Source organism: Pleurodeles waltl, chromosome 10 (assembly GCF_031143425.1).
Source record: "Pleurodeles waltl isolate 20211129_DDA chromosome 10, aPleWal1.hap1.20221129, whole genome shotgun sequence".
Lineage (NCBI taxonomy): Eukaryota > Metazoa > Chordata > Amphibia > Caudata > Salamandridae > Pleurodeles > Pleurodeles waltl.
Window position 1 is genome coordinate 639330283 of NC_090449.1, and position 17769 is coordinate 639348051.

A 17769-nucleotide genomic window follows, 5' to 3' on the forward strand; every position below is an offset into this window, starting at 1 on the left:
GGGCTGCAACATTTCTTTTGCCACCCATAGGGAGCTCAGACCATTCTTACACAGGACTGCCACTGCAGCCTGAGTGAAATAACATCCACGTTATTTGACAGCCATTTTACACTGCACTTAAGTAACTTATAAGTCACCTATATGTCTAACCCTCACTTAGTGAAGGTTAGGTGCAAAGTTACTAAGGCCCATATTTATACTTTTTGACGCACAACTGCGCCAACGCAGTTGTGCGTCAAAAATTTTACCGCCGGCTAACGCCATTCCAACGCGCCATGCGGGCGCCTTATTAATGGAATGACGTTAGCCGGCGCTGCGGACTGGTGTGCGTAAAAAAAAAGACTCACACCAGGCAGCGCCGGTGGATGGGAATATGGGGGTTGTGCGTCAAAAAATGGTGCAAGTCAGGTCTGAGGCAAAATTCAGGCCTCAAACCGGATTTGCGCCATTTTTTTTTACGCCCAACCTCAATTGACATGACTCCTGTCTTAGCAAAGACAGGAGTCATGCCCCCTTGCCCAATGTCCATGCCCAGGGGACTTACGTCCCCTGGGTATGGTCATTGGGCATAGTGGCATGTAGGGGGGCCCAAATCAGGCCCCCCTATACCACAAAAAAATCGGAAAAAATAACACTTACCCGAACTTACCTTTACTTCCCTGGGATGGGTCCCTCCATCCTTGGGTGTCCTCCTGGGGTGGGCAAGGGTGGCAGGGGGTGTCCCTGGGGGCAGGGGAGGGCACCTCTGGGCGCCTTCCGAGCCCACAGGTCCCTTAACGCCTGCCCTGACCCAGGCGTTAAAAAATGGTGCACATCAGGCTGTGCGCTGTTTTTAAGGCCCACCCCCTCCTGTGCGTCAAAATGACGCCAGGGTATAAATAAGGGGCACAGGCCTTAAGGTCATTTTTTGGAAGGGAACGCCTACCTTGCATATAATTAATGCAAGGCTGGTTCCCCCTTCCAAAAAATGACGCACATGGTGGAATTTTGACGCCGGCGCGGTCGGGCTTCAAAGTATAAATATGGGGCAGGGTTTGCACCGATTGTGCGTCAAAATGTTTGATGCACATTCGGCGCAAACAGAGTATAAATATGCCCCTAAGTGTGAGGGCACCCTGGCACTAGCCAAGGTACACTCACATAGTTCAAGGCAATTTCCCCGGATTTTGTGAGTGCGGGGACACCATTACACACGTGCACTACATATAGGTCAATACCTATATGTAGCTTCACAATGGTAACTCCGAATATGGCCATGTAACATGCCTAAGATCATGGAATTGTCCTCCCATGCCAAATCTGGTATTGGGGTTACAATCCCATGCATCCCCGGGGCTCCAGCATGGACCCCGGGTACTGCCAAACTAGCTCTCTGGGGTTTTCACTGCAGCTACCGCTGCTGGCAACCCTCAGACAGGCTTCTGCCCTCCTGGGGTCTGGGCAGTCCAGTCCCAGGAAGGCAGAACAGAGAAATTCCTCTGAGAGAGGGTGTTACACCCTCTCCCTTTGGAAATAGGTGTTAAGGGCTGGGGAGGAGTAGCCTCCCCCAGCCTCTGGAAATGCTTTGAAGGGCACAGATGGTGCCCTCCTTGCATAAGCCAGTCTACACCGGTTCAGGGATCCCCTAGCCCCTGCTCTGATGTGAAACTGGACAAAGGAAAGAGAAGTGACCACTCCCTTGTCAATCACTACCCCAAGGGTGGTGCCCAGAGCTCCTCCAGTGTGTCCGAGACTTCTGCCATCTTGGATGCGGAGGTGTGAGGGCACAGTGGAGGCCTCTGAGTGGCCAGTGCCAGCAGGTGACATCAGAGACCCCTCGTGATAGGTGCCTACCTGGCTAGGTGGCCAATCCTCCTCTGAGGGCTATTTATGGTCTCTCCTGGGAGCTTCTCTTTAGATAACAAATGCAAGAGCTCACTAGAGTTCCTCGGCATCTCCCTCTTCAACTTCTGCCAAGGATCGACCGCTGACTGCTCCAGGACGCTTGCAAAACCGCAACAAAGTAGCAAGAAGACTACCAGCAACATTGTAGCCCCTAATCCTGCTGGCTTTCTCGACTGTTTCCTGGTGGTGCATGCTCTGAGGGCTGTCTGCATTCACCCGACACTGGAAGCCAAGAAGAAATCTCCCGTGGGTCGACGGAATCTTCCCCCTGCTAATGCAGGAACCATACTTCTGCTTCACTGGTCCTCTTGGTCCCCTCTCATCTTGACAAGCATGGTTCCTGGAACACAGGAGCTGGATCCAAGTGTCCCCGACAGTCCAGTGGTCCATCTGTCCATATTTGGTGGAGGTAAGTCCTTGCCGCCCCACGCCAGATAGTAATCCTGTGTCCTGCGTGAACTGCAACTGCTTGGGCTTCTGTGCACTTTTGCAAGGAATCCTTCATGCCCAGCACAGCCCAGGCCCCCACCACTCTATCCTGCATTGCTCAACTCACTGAGTTGACTACCGGTTTCGTGGGACCCTCCTTTGTAGTGTTGAGACAACCGCTGTGCTCTGTCTTCTTGAACCCCTGTTCAAATACTTCTGCGGGTGCTGCCTGCTTATGTGTGGGCTCTCTGTGCTGCTGAGCGCCCTCTCTGTCTCCTCCTCCAAGGGGCGACCTCCTGGTCCTTCTTGAGCCCGGGCAGCACCCATTTTCTTTAACCTTGATATTTGCAGCTAGCAAGGCTTGTTTGTGTTCTTTCTGCATGGAAACAACTCTGCGTCCTCCAGCACACCGTGCAACATCTTCTGAGAAAAGGAGAAGTTCCTGGCATCTTCCGTTGTTGCAGTATCTTCAGCTTCTTCCACCTGGTGGCAGCAATTTTGCACCTTCATCTTGGGTTTAGTGAGCTTCTGCCCCCCTGGACACTTTCGTGACTCTTGGACTTTGTCCCCTTCCTTTGCAGGTCCTCTGGTCCAGGAATCCGTCTTCAGTGCTTTGCAGTCAGTTGTGGTCTTTGCAGAATCTCCTATCACGACTTAAGTGTGTTTCTGGGAAGGTAGGTTAACTTTACTCCTACTTTTCAGGGTCCTGAGGTGGGGTATCTTGAACACCCTTGGTGTTTTCCAACACTCCCAGTGACCCTCTACACACTACACTAGGCCTGGGGTCCCTAAGTGATTTGCATTCCACTTTCTTAGTATATGGTTTGTGTTGCCCCTAGGCCTCTTGCATCCTACTGTATTCTACAGTGTTTGCACTACTTTTCTAACTGTTTACTTACCTGATTTTGGTTTGTGTGTATATTTTGTGTATTTTACTTACCTCCCAAGGGAGTATATCCTCTGAGATATTTTTAGCACATTGTCACTAAAATAAAGTACCTTTATTTTTAGTAACTCTGAGTATTGTGATTCTTCTGATATAGTGCTATATGATATAAGTGGTATAGTAGGAGCTTTGAATGTCTCCTAGTTCAGCCTAAGCTGCTCTGCTATAGCTACCTCTATCAGCCTAAGCTGCTCGAACACTACTAATCTACTAATAAGGGATAACTGGACCTGGCACAAGGTGTAAGTACCATCAAGTACCCACTATAAGCCAGGCCAGCCTCTACAGTAGTGGACCCAAAACCCCAGACTTTAGATTTTTCAAGATCACTTCTGGATTCAAGAGGAACGTGTGCGAAGGAGAAGAGCTGAAGAGCTGAGGAGAAGTGCTGCCTGTGACTGTGCTTTATTGGGCTATCCTGCAGTTGCTGCTTGTGCCTGGGATAGCGGACAAAGCCTGGAATTTGTTGTGCATTCCTGCTTGAGAAGAATCTCCAAGGGCTTGAACTGATATTGCCTCCGATTTTGAATTCTCAGGGCCATCAAAGACTTCCTCTGCCAGCATCTGGACTCTTTGCTGAGACTCCTGCCCTGCCAAGTGGTGTTCTTTACAGTCCCTGGGCATTTTAAAGGTGAAGTTGGCAGAACAAGAGCTGAAATCCATGTACTGAATGCAGTGTGGGGAAATTTTTGACCCGCCATATGCAACGCAGCTGACAAACGACACACCACAAGATTCCTGGCTGAAATCGACACACCAGCCACTTGCGGCTGCTGACAACGCAAACCCCACACAATGACCCCAGTTCTAGTGTAGTGTATAGAGGGTCACTGGGAGTGTAAGAAAACACTAAGGGTGTCCAAGATACCCCACCCCAGGACCTTGAAAAGTAGGAGTAGAGTTACCCTACCATCCCAGAAAGACAGTAAAGTCGAGATATGGGATTCTGCAAAGACAACATCTGACTGCAAAGCACTGAAGACGGATTCCTGGACCTGAGGACCTGCAAAGGAAGGGAACCAAGTCCAAGAGTCACAAAAGTGTCCAGGGGGCAGGAGCCCACTAAACCCCGGCTGAAGGTGCAAAAGGGCTGCCTCCGGGTAGAACAAGCCAAAGATTCTACAACAACAGAATGTGCCAGGAACTTCTCCTTTGGTCAGAAAATGTCCCACGGCATGCTGGAGGAGGTAGAGTTGTTTCCACGCAGAAAGACCGCAAACAAGCCTTGCTGCTGCAAGAGTCACGGTTGAAGATAATGGGTGCTGCCCGGGCCAAGGAAGGACCAGGAGGTCTCCCCTTGGAGGAGGAGACAGAGAGGGCACCCAGCAACAGAGAGAGCCCATGAAGAAGCAGGCAGCACCCGCAGAAGCACTTAAACAGGCATTCAAGAAATCTGAGCATGACAGTTGTCTCATCACAACAAAAGAGGGTCCCACAAAGTCGGTGGTCAACGCAGCGAGTTGAGCAATGCAGGGCAGAGTGCTGGGGACCTGGGCTATGCTGTGCATGAAAGATTCCTTGCAAAAGTGCACAGAAGCCCTAGCAGCTGCTGTTCACGCAGTACACAGGATTACTGTTTGGCGTGGGGAGGCAAGGACTTACCTCTACCAAATTTGAACAGAAGGACCACTGGACTGTCGGGGACACTTGGATCCAGCTCCTGTGTTCCAGGGACCACGCTCGTCAAGATGAGAGGGGACCCAGAGGACTGGTGATGCAGACGTTTGGTGCCTGCGTTAGCAGGGGGAAGATTCTTTTGAACCATGGGAGATTTCTTCTTGGCTTCCAGTGCAGGGTGAAGGTAGACAGCCCTCAGAGCATGCACCACCAGGAAATAGTTGAGAAAGCCGGCAGGATTAGGCGCTACAATGTTGCTGATAGTCTTCTTGCTACTTTGTTGCGGTTTTGCAGGCGTCCTGGAGCAGTCAGCGCTCGATCCTTGGCAGACGTCAAAGAGGGAGATGCAGAGGAACTCTGGTGAGCTCTTACATTTGTTATCTGAAGAGGAACCCACAGGAGAGAGCCTAAATAGCCCTCAGAGGAGGATTGGCTACCTAACCAGGTAAGAGTCTATCAGGAGGGGTCTCTGACGTCACCTGCTGGCACTGGCCACTCAGAGGTCTCCATTGTGCCCTCACACCTCTGCATTCAAGATGGCAGAGGTCTGGGACACACTGGAGGAGCTCTGGGCGCCACCCCAGGGGCGGTGATGGACAGGGGAGTGGTCACTCCCCTTTCCTTTGTCCAGTTTCGCGCCAGAGCAGGGGCTGGGGGCTCCCTGGACCGGTGTAGACTGGCTTATGCAAGGAGGGCACCATCTGTGCTCTTCAAAGCATTTCCAGAGGCCAGGAGAGGCTACTCCTCTTAGGCCCTTAATACCTATTTCCAAAGGGAGAGGGTGTAACACCCTCTCTCAGAGGAAATCCTTTGTTCTGCCTTCCTGGGTCTGCGCTGCCCAGACCCCAGGAGGGCAGAAACCTGTCTGAGGGTTGGCAGCAGTGGTAGCTGCAGAGAAAACCCCAGAGAGCTAGTTATAACTTATAAGTTACTTAAGTGCAGTGTAAAATGGCTGTGAAATAATGTGGATGTTATTTCACTCAGGCTGCAGTGGCAGTCCTGTGTAAGAATTGTCTGATCTCCCTATGGGTGGCGAAAGAAATGCTGCAGCCTATAGGGATCTCCTGGAACACCAATACCTTGGTTACCTAGGTACCATATACTAGGGAATTATAAGGGTGTTCCAGTGTGCCAATCAGAATTGATAAAAATGGTCACTAGCCTGCAGTGACAATTTAAAAAGCTGAGAAAGAATAAACACTGAGGTTCTGGTTAGCAGAGCCTCAGTGATACAGTTAGGCACCACACAGGGAACACATATAGGCCACAAACTATGAGCACTGGGGTCCTGGCTAGCAGGATCCCAGTGACACAGGCAAAAACAAACTGACACACAAGTAAAAATGGGGGTAACATGCCAGGCAAGATGGTACTTTCCTACAACTACTTATACTCCTCCCTGCCTTTGAAGTAGGCAAACTTCAAAGGAAAGTCTCGGTTGTTCACAAGATCCTGACTTGCTCAGGCCTGGCCCCAGACACAAACCAGGGGGTTGGAGACTGCATTGAGATGTAAGTGACCACTCCTCCCTCCACTCCAACCCAGATGGCTCATCAGGATATGCAGGCTTCCCCCAAGCTCCCTTTGTGTCACGGTCTAGAGGAGATTCACAAACAGCCCAACTGTCAGTCTGACCGAGACAGGGAATCCACAAACAGGCAGAGTCCCAGAATGGTTAAAACAAGAAAATGCTCACTTTCTAAAAAGTGTCATTTTCAAACTGACAATCTAAAAACCAACTTTACCAAAATGTGGCCCGTATTTATACTTTTTGACGCTAAACTGCGCTAACGCAGTTTAGCGTCAAAAGGTTTTGCGCCGGCTAACGCCATTCTGAAGCGCCATGCGGGCGCCGTATTTATTGAATGGCGTTAGCCGGCGCAAGCAGACCGGCGCTGCCTGGTGTGCGCGGAAAAAAACCACGTACACCAGGCAGCGCCGGCGTTGGGAAAAATGGCGCTAGGGCGTCTTAAAAATGGTGCAAGTCAGGTTGACGCAAAAAATCGCCTCCACCCGATTTGCGCCATTTTTAACGACGCCCAGACGCCATTTACATGACTCCTGTCTTAGTAAAGACAGGAGTCATGCCCCCTTGCCCAATGGCCATGCCCAGGGGACTTATGTCCCCTGGGCATGGTCATTGGGCATTGAGGCATGTAGGGGGGCACAAATCAGGCCCCCCTATGCCAAAAAAAAAATATTAAAAAAAAAAAAAATTATACTTACCTGAACTTACCTGAATGTCCCTGGGGTGGGTCCCTCCATCCTTGGGTGTCCTCCTGGGGTGGGCAAGGGTGGCAGGGGGGGTCCCTGGGGGCATGGGAGGGCAGCTGTGGGCTCATTTTGAGCCCACAGGTCCCTTAACGCCTGCCCTGACCCAGGCGCTAAAATCCGGCGCAAATGCGGGGTTTTTTGCCCCGCCCACTCCCGGGTGTCATTTTTGCCCGGGAGTATAAATACGACGCATTTGCGGCGCAGTCATTTTTTTAGACGGGAACGCCTACCTTGCATCTCATTAACGCAAGGAAGGCGTTCACGCAAAAAAATGACGCTCTTTCCTCATACTTTGGCGCTAGACGCGTCTAACGCCAAAGTATAAATATGGCGTTAGTTTTGCGCCGAATTTGCGTCGAAAAAAACAACGCTAATTCGGTGCAAACGGAGTATAAATATGCCCCTATGTATTTTTAAAGTGTGAGTTCAGTGACATGAGCTCCATGTTTCTATCTGCTCTCAAAGGGAATCTGCACTTTATGAATGTTTAAAGTCAGCCCTCAGTTTACCTGGAGAGGGATAGGCCTTGCAACAGTGGAAAACAAATTTGGCAATATTTTACTGTTAGGACAGGTAAAACACAGCAGTACATGTCCCAACTTTAACATACACTGCACCCTGCCCATGGGACTACCTAGGGCCTACCTTAGGGGTGGCTTACATGTATAAAAATTGAAGGTTTAGGCCTGGCAAGTGAGTGCACTTGCCAGGTCGAATTGGCAGTGCAAGACTGCACATTCAGACATTGCAATGACAGGTCTGAGACATGTTTACAGGGTCATTCATGTGGGTGGCACAATCAGTTCTGCAGGCCCACTAGTAGCATTTGATTTACAGGCCTGTAACAGAGTTACATCACATATGGACAACACCACAGGTTTGGGCCCGAAAACTGCGTACCCCGGGACACTACTAAATGTGAAAGGAAGTAGAGTGCTTGCGCGAACCCAGATATCCATGTTACGGAAATACCGCGGAAGACAGACTAGAAAGAGGATTGAGAGAATGTCAGGGAAAAGACCGCCGAAAACAAGGAGGAGAGGCCCGAGAGAGAGGGACATAGAAGAAAGACACGGAGAACAGAGGGACGCTCGGAAGAGATATCGAAAGGAAGGCAGCCATCTGGACAGAGGAGAGACAACCCGCGAAGCGAAACAAAATAACCCGCCACGTCCCCGGAGGCAAGTGGCTTATGCAGGTACGTGCCTGCATACAGCATCTCACTAATTATTTGTGGAGGTAGGGAGGAGGGGAAGACGGGTAAAAGGAGCGAGAGAAGGAAACTTGATTTGGACAATATAGAGAGTTTTCTCCTACAACGTTGGGTACTGGGGTTACTGGGCTGCACGTTTTCACAGACACAAGTGTGTGGAACATTACCAAAGTAAAAAAGGAATAGCACAACAAGGTGTGCACACTATCCATCACTTATCTGTATGGGTCTTTCATTTCCTACCCACTTCTTCTTTTCCCTCTGGTCTTCCTTTTCCCCTCCTCCTTTATAAAGAGACTGCACACAATAAAGTACACAAAGCTCACTTACCTTTTTTTCATCCATTCCCTGTTCTTCCTTGCTACATCCTATGGTGGAAACCCCTACCAACGATACCCTGGGGAAGATACCTAAAGGAAAAAGAGAAGGAGTTATGAGAAGACAGTCATAGAAACAGCCCACAAGAACTGAATGAACAGAAAGCACAGAAAGAAACAGAGAGACATAAAAGAGGAACATCTAAACACAAAAATTCGGAAACTAAGACTTATATGGACAAATGCAAACACAATAAAAATCACTTACAATAACCTTTACCATAAGCGGTTGTCGACACTATTCTTTTGTATACGCTTTGCTACAACACCTACTAACCAACCCACGACAAAGCCCTAGGCACCTCTAGTGCACTTTACTAGGGACTTACAAGTAAATCAAATATGCCAATCAGGGTTACACCAATCACCAATACAATTTACACAGAGAGCACATGCACTTTAGCACTGGTTAGCAGTGGTCAAGTGCCCAGAGTCCTAACGCCAAAACAAAATAGTCAGAAAAATTAGGAGAAGGGATGGAAAAAGATTGGGGATGACCCTGCAAAAAAGGGCCATTTCCAACAGGCTCCACATGTGTCTTCGGCATTGTTCACACTGGATGTGAGGACCTATATAGGCGCCACCCAGGAATGCTCACATCAGTTCTTTTCTTTCCGTGCCAGCCAGCGCAGATCCCGAAAGAGCTACCCCTTCAGTTGCTTTTTGGCTAAGCTATTTCAACGTTTTATTGAGACTTTTATGAGGTTTTCCTCCTGGTGTTGCTGGGTGTCTTCCAAGAAGACTGGCTTCAAGCCATGCAGGACCTGTCACTGGCTGATGTCAGTGACAGACCTGCATCCTTTTTGCCTGTGGTCCCGCAAGTGCAACCCAAAGTCGTCGGTCTGTCGTACGAACCTGTGCTGATCGAGGACTCGGTCGAGAGGGAGGTTTCGAGATCAGTCACGTTGCCCGATGTTGGCCTCCAATCCAAAACATTTGGGTAAGTCCAGACACAAGATGAAGTCGAAGCACGTTTCGACTTCTCTGTCTGTCGACCGGTGAGGCAAGGTGGCATCTGCATTTTAGGCCTTGCTCTGTGGTTGAGCCTGCGCCTGGGCCTATTCTGTGCTTCCCCAAGTTTCCTGGAGCCGGAGCAACCCCCGCCCAATTAAAGAAATTCTATGATGCCACATGCTCTATATTTTGATGGGCTGACCTCTCGCATGCCTTATGGCCCGTGGAGTCAGCAGGGGCCCCTAATGGTTCCATGCCAGAGAGTCTGGCCTCTGTGCCAGAGTGGCCCCAAGGACACGCTTCTGGATTCGGACCAATGCTACTCGTGCCACCTCGACTGTCACTGGTCCAGATGCTAAAGCTGCTGGCACTGCTGGTGCCAACCCCATCTTAATCCCATTCACCAATACGGAGATGGAGGGGAGTTGCTTGATTTCGCATCTGGGGCCATGGGAACTTTGCCTCCTATACCGGATCCTAAGCCCTATTCTTATGGGCTTGGGCTTGGGGAGGAATGGGTGGGGTCACTTGACCCTGAAGAAGTCCAGCCTTATACACAATAGATTGACTGATTTGAACAACTGGATAAAGCTAGTGGCCCTGATACTTCCCCACGTACTGGCATGCTTTCTCCCCCTACCATGGCTATGGAGGAAGGAGCGTCTTTTGCAATGATGTTGTGGAGGGCAACCTCCAGGTGCCCTCTGTGGCAGTCAATACCAATGTTTTGACAGAGGTGCTTCAGCCAGGAGTCTCCCCAACTGAAACACTTCTCCCATTTATTGAGACCCTCAAAGATGTCCTTTTGGGTCCCTGATCAAAACCCAACGCAGGGGTTCTTGTGAATGGGACAATTGCCTGTCGCCACTACCCTGCCCCAGGGAAGCCAGGTTTCCTCACACAACACTCCATCCCTGAGAGTATGGTGGTTCAGTCTTCCACCTCTAAAGTCAACCCTGGTGCATTCCCTATGGCTCCGCTGGATAGGGAATCCAAGAGGAGGGAAACATTTGGAGTAGATGTTTTCTTCTGCTAGCCTGGCATTGCAGTCTGTGAACACCACATGCCTTTTAGGCTGCCACTACCCAAACTTTGTGGGATACGGTTGCGCAAGTGCTGCCTATGGTCCCAGTGGAGAACCGGGTTGTGTTCTCTCAAGCTGTAGCAGAAGGGAGGGAAGCAACAAAGTTCACAATTTGCTGTGGACTCAATATGACCAACTCACTGGGCAGAGCGGTTTCATTGATGGTGGCCTTTAGGCACCACACGCCTGGCTTCATACTACTAGCTTTGTGGGGGATGTCACATCTTCCTTGATGGAGATGCCCTTTGATTGCTCCCGTCTCTTCGGAGACAAAGCAGACTCAGCACTGGAATGCGTCAAAGACAGTCAGGCTACGGCCCATTGCTTTGGCTTATCTTTTGCCCTGCATCACCCCAGTCTGCTTTTTGCCCCTTTTGTGGCTATGGAAATTGCTACCAGCTGCACCAGTACCCACCCAATCACTGTGTCGTGCATGCTTCACAGCCTCTGCGTGATCGAGGGTGTGGTGCCCACAGACTTCGTGGATCAGGCAGCCAGAGGTCTGGCCAGTACATCACCCACCCTCTCCCCCACAGCTGCAGCCTCCAAACCCTCTTAAGCTGCCCTTGTAGAATTAAGGACATCAAGTTGGCAGCAGGATTTGCTATCACCTGCTGCAGGGGCAGTACATAACATCAGACAGGTGGATACTGCAGATTGTCCAGAGGGGCTACTCCCCCCACCTTCATGACTACCCCTCCTCCCATGCCACCATCTCAGGACAGGCTGGCGGAGGATCATCTTTCTTTTCTTTGCCAAGGGAGCTATAGAGAGTGTCCCGACTGCAGCGATAGGTCGTGGTTGGTATTCCTGCTACTTTCTGATGCAAAAAAGGACAGAGGCCTTTGTCTTACTTTAAACTGCAGTCCCTCAACTACTTCCTCAAAAACAGGAAATTCATGATGCTCACATTGGCTCAGATTTTGTCTGCCCCAGATCCAGGAGACTGGCTGGTAGTGTTGGACTTGTAGGGTACATATTTTCACATCCCTATCCTGCCTGCCCACAGGTGTTACCTGTGGTTCACAGTCGGCTATAGCACTTCCAGTTTGTTGTGCTCCCCTTCTGCCTGCCCAACACCCCTCGGGTGTTCACTGAGGTGATAGCGGCAGTTGCAGCTCACTTCAGAGATCATGGTTGTCAGTTTTCCCCTATCTCAACAGCTGGCTGTTGAAGGCGGGATCACCCCAGGCTGTCGTCTCCCACCTCCAAACTGTGGCGGCCCTCCTGCACTTGCTGGGGTTCACTGTAAGTGTGCTGAAGTCACACCGACTCCCTCTCAGATACTCTCTTTTATCAGAGCTGTTCTAGAAACGGTGCAGGTTTGTGCTTATCTGCTCGAGCAACAAGTCTAGGATATTCAGGCTATGATACTGATGTTTCAGCCTTTATCCTGTGTTCGATGAGACAGACCCTTTGGTTTTTGGGACTTGTGGTCTCCTGCTTCCTGCTAGCAACAAATTTGCTTTGCATAGGAGGGCTCTGCAGTGGGACATGAAGTTTCAGTAGTGGCACAGCATCAGGGGAATCTCTCCAACATGGTCCAGAACTTGGAGGGAACTGCAAAACATCTGCAATGGTGGATAACGAACTGTGATTTGGTCCGCGGCAGATCCCTCTCCCTTTCCCAAGCATATCTGACAGTAGTGACGGATGTGTCACACCTGGGATGGAGAGGCCATCTGGGAAAGGTGGAGATCAGAGTACTCTGGTCTCCAGCAGAATCTGGACTCCACATCATTTTGCTGGAGTTGAGAGCAAATCGGCTAGCATTGAAGGCCTTCCTACCTTCCATCAAGATGAGTCTGGTGTTGATATATATGGACAATTCTACTGCCATGTGGTACTGCAACAAACAGGGCGGTTGGAGTCATGGACCATATGTCAAGAGGCTCTGCGTCTCCGCACATGGCTGGAACATCAGGTTATTTCCCTGGTTGTTCAACACCTGGCGGGTTTGCAAAACGCAAGGGTGGACAAACTCAGCCATAGATGGTTAGCAGACCATGAATGGCATCTCCATCCGAAGTTGATGCATGGTGTCTCTCAGTGGTGGAGAGAGCCTTGGTTAAATCTGTTCGCCTCCATCGAGAATGCGCAATGTCAACTGCTTTGCACGCTGGAGTTTCCAAGGCAGCTCTCGTTTGGTGATGTTTTTCATCAAGAGTACAGCTCAGGCCGTCTATACACATTTCTGAACATACCACTTGTGCCCAGAGTTCTCAAGAAGATCTAGAATGACCAAGCCCAAGTTTTCCTGTAGGTACTGGACTGGGCATGTAGAGTCTGGTATCCTGAGCTACTGATCATGAAGATCGATCCTCCAATTAGGCTCCCCCTCTGGGAGGATCTTCTGTCACAGCAGCAAGGTTTCCCACCTGAACCTGTCCAGTCTCTGCCTTCTTGCATAGAGACTGAGTGGTGGCAGCTGACAGCCTTTGACCTTTCGCCTGAAGTCTGCGATGTCATCTTGGCTGCCAGGCGTTCCTCCACTAAAATGGTATATGCTTGCCATTGGAATACATTTGTGGCCTGTTGTTCTGACACAAATGTTTATCCCCTTTCAACCCCCGTTTCTCAGGTTCTACTCTGTATTCTATCCCTTGCCTACCAGGGATCTGCTCTGGGTACTCTTAAGGTTATCTCTCTACTGTCTCTGCACTCCTCAGATTACCTGATCAACCATCTCTTTTCAAATCTTCTATTGTACATAGGTTCTTGAAGGGTTTAGTTAATCTTTTTCCCCCTTCTCCCTTCATCATGCCTCAGTGGGACTTGAATCTGGTCTCACATTCTTCATGTGTGCTCCCTTTGAGCTAACTCACTATGGTCCCCTCTGGTTGCTCACTAACAAAACATCTTTCCTCATGGCTATAACACCTGCCCGATGAGTTAGTGAGCTACAAGCCTTATCATCTGAGCCGCCCTATCTCTTTATCCTGACAAAGTGGTGCTTCGCACTCAGGTTTCCTTTCTTCCAGAGTTAGTCACGCTCTTTCATGTAGGTCAATCCATCACCTTGCCTACTTTCTATGCTCCCCCTCACCCTTCTAAGGATACTCCTCATCTGTCTCTATTTTCTGGACCCCAAACAAGCGTTGTCGTTCTAGCTCGACTGCACATGGAAATTCCAGTTGGACAATCAAATCTTTGCAGGGTATGTTAGGGCTAAAAAGTGTTGCGCTGTGCAGAAAAGGACCATCACTAGATTGTAGTGTGGTCAGTTTTATGTATCCTTTGCTCATTAGCTTCAGGCTTTAGGCCTTACTTTGCCCTGGATGTATTTTATTCCTTTGCTCGCAGCTTAGAGCCTTTATGCACTTTGCTCTAGATGCTTTTTATTCAGCTCCGTACTGTTATTTTTCAAATAACCAGTTCTACGGTCTTGTTTTATTTTTTATATCACAATGTTTAGCCTACTTCAGCACTGGAGTTCTCAATAACACATTCCTGTTCACTCTGTGCTTCAGTCAAGGATACAGTCTGGTACATTGCCAATTGACGTGGCAGGAGTTTAGTCTTTGGCGTTCTTGCGTAGGGACATTTTGTGATCACGCTGACATGTTAGTTAGAAAAACATTTCCTTGTCCCAATACATGCAAGAGGGAGATTCCGACCAGGGAACCACAACTAGACGCTGACTGCCTTGTTGCAGATGCTGAACCAGATCACAGGCCTTTGCTCAGGTATGAGGGTTGATGTCTTCCCAGGGAATCTGAAATGCAAGTTAGAAGCTTAACATGCTGTGCTCGAAATAGAACTAGCTGAGAGCGAGTAGAAATTGTTAACACCATGATAGCGTTATTCTTATGTTTCACTCTCCTCGTGACTATTTCAATCCTACTGTGTTGTATGGTTCTGGTTATTGCGGCTCACGCCTTAATATCTAAAATGCAGTCATTTATTAAAACAATATATAAAACTTAAACTGCCTTTGTCATTTGTATATGAGATCATAATGTAAATGAGAGAGCTGGTTTGGATCTGAGTGACCACGACTTCCCTGAGAAGTTCCAAAGATGTCATGCGCTCGGCTGCCCAATCATCCCTTCCCCTTGGGAGAGATGAGGCACTGCTAGTTAGCCGGAGCAAAACCGGATTTAGGGTGACAGAGGTCATTCCAAGTGGGTCAGACTCAGTCCCCCACACCGTGAACGATCCTGCTACCTAGAAATCCAGTAGTCTCATTTAGGATAATGAGAGCCCACGCGACACGATGGGTCATGTTCTGCATTAAAATGTGCCATGCACCAGTAAAGAAGCAACCCCCTGAGGGCTTGCATGTTTATTCCACGAGAGCTAAACCTGCGACCACTGTGTTAGCATGCGGAATTCCAGTCCTGGATATTTGCCAAGCAGCAACATGGGCCTCCCCGCACAAGTTTACCAAACATTACTGCCTGGATAGTCAGGTCCGTCGTGATGGCTATTTTGCCCGTTTAATCCTGCAACATTTTCTCATCTGAAATTGGCCTGCAGACCTACCTGTGGGGATGGCATTGTTTGGGTATCTCTTCTGAGGAAAGGAGTAATTAGCTAGAAGTTTCTTTCAGATGAACAAGTTACTTACCTTCAGTAATGCCTTATCTGTTGGAGACTATCTCTAACTGCAGATTCCTTACCAGTGTGCCCATCCTCCCGCTCTGCAAATGGATTTCTAGGGACAGAGCTGTTGCCCTTTTAGGGCCCTGGTTTTTCCACACCCATTGTCAGTTTTCTTCATGGTTCCGCACTTCTGGTGTAGAAGATTGTATAAAGAAACTGACGTCGGTACACCTGAGTGGCACCTATATAGGTTCCGCGGACATCATGTCCAGCGCAGACAATGCAGACCAGGTCATGGTTGGGAATCCACTGTTGACTAGTGTGTGTGCTTGGTTCACTCTTCTACACTTCAGAGCAGGCTCTGGGCTTCTTGGTCAGTGTTAGAAATGGGGTCTTTGGTTGACAGTCAGGTTACCCCCTGTTCAAGCAAGGACCCTCACTCTAGTTAGGATAAAAGAGAATCACCCTCAGCTAACCCCTGCTTACCCCCTTGGTAGCTTGGCAGAGCAGTAGGCTTAACCTCAGAGTGCTGGGCGTAAAGTATTTGTACCAACACACACAGTAACTTAATAAAAACACTACAAAATGACACAACACCAGTTTAGAAAAATAGGAAATATTTATCTAGACAAAACAAGACCAAAACGACAAAAATCCAACATACACAAGTCAAGTTATGATTTTTAAAAGGTTTAAAATAAAAAGAGTCTTTAGGTAGTTGTAACAACACACTAGCGCTGCTAGCGTGTAAATGTACCTGGTTTGCGTCAAAAATAACCCCGCACGGGCTGTGCGCGTCGAAAATAACCCTGCACGGTTATATGCGTCGAAAACAACTCGGCACGGCGATGCGCGTCGAAACAGCCAGCCACGCGACGGTCCGAAAGTCCCGCGGCGCAGGTTGCGATCTCTCAGCCTTCGTCAGCGATGCTGCGCGTCGTTTCTCCTGCTCCGGGCGTCGATTCTTCGGTCGCGTTTCCTGCGGCGTCGTTTCTCAGCTGCGGAGCCGGCGTCGCGTCGTTTTCTCAGCCGCGATCGGATTCGCGTCGATCTTTTCTCCGCACGGCGCTCGGTGCGTGTATTTTTGTCCTTAGGCTGCCAGCCTCTCCTTTCAGGGTCCCAGGAACTGGAAGGGCACCACAGAGCAGAGTAGGGGTCTCTCCAGAGACTCCAGGTGCTGGCAGGAAGAAGTCTTTGCTATCCCTGAGACTTCAATAACAGGAGGCAAGCTCTACATCAAGCCCTTGGAGATTTCTTCTTCAAGATGGAAGGCACACAAAGTCCAGTCTTTGCCCTCTTACTCTGGCAGAAGCAGCACTGCAGGAAAGCTCCACAAAGCACAGTCACAGGCAGGGCAGCACTTGTTCCTCAGCGATCAGCTCTTCTCCAGGCAGAGGTTCCCCTTGATTCCAGAAGTGTTTCTAAAGTTTGTAAGTTTGGGTGCCCTTCTTATACCCATTTTAGTCTTTGAAGTCACCTTTCTTCAAAGGGGACTCACACCTTCTTGTGAAATCCTGCCTTGCCCAGGCAAGGCCTCAGACACACACCAGGGGGCTGGAGACAGCATTGTCAGAGGCAGGCACAGTCCTTTCAGATGAGAGTGACCACTCCACCCCTCCCTCCTAGCAGAGATGGCTAATCAGGAAATGCAGATCACACCCCAGCTCCCTTTGTGTCACTGTCTGGTGTGAGGTGAAAAACAACCCAACTGTCAAACTGACCCAGACAGGGAATCCACAAACAAGGCAGAGTCACAGAATGGTTTAAGCAAGAAAATGCTCACTTTCTAAAAGTGGCATTTCCAAACTCACAATCTTAAAATCAACTTTACTAAAAGATGTATTTTTAAATTGTGAGTTCAGGGATCCCAAACTCCACATGTCCATCTACTCTCTAGGGGAATCTACACTTTAATCATATTTAAAGGTAGCCCCCATATTATCCTATGAGAGAGAGACAGACCTTGCAACAGTGAAAACGAAATTGGCAGTATTTCACTGTCAGGACATATAAACCACATTACTATATGTCCTACCTTATCCATACACTGCACCCTGCCCTTGGGGCTACCTAGGGCATACCTTAGGGGTGCCTTACATGTAAGGAAAGGGAAGGTTTAGGCCTGGCAAGTGGGTACACTTGCCAAGTCGACTTTACAGTGTAAAAATACACACACAGACACTGCAGTGGCAGGTCTGAGACATGATTACAGAGCTACTTATGTGGGTGGCACAACCAGTGCTGCAGGCCCACTAGTAGCATTTGATTTACAGGCCCTGGCACCTCTAGTGCCCCTTACTAGGGACTTACTGGTAAATCAAATATGCCAATCATGGATAAACCACTTACATACAATTTAAACAGGAGAGCATATGCACTTTAGCACTGGTTAGCAGTGGTAAAGTGCTCAGAGTTGAAAAGCCAACAGCAACATGTCAGAAAAATA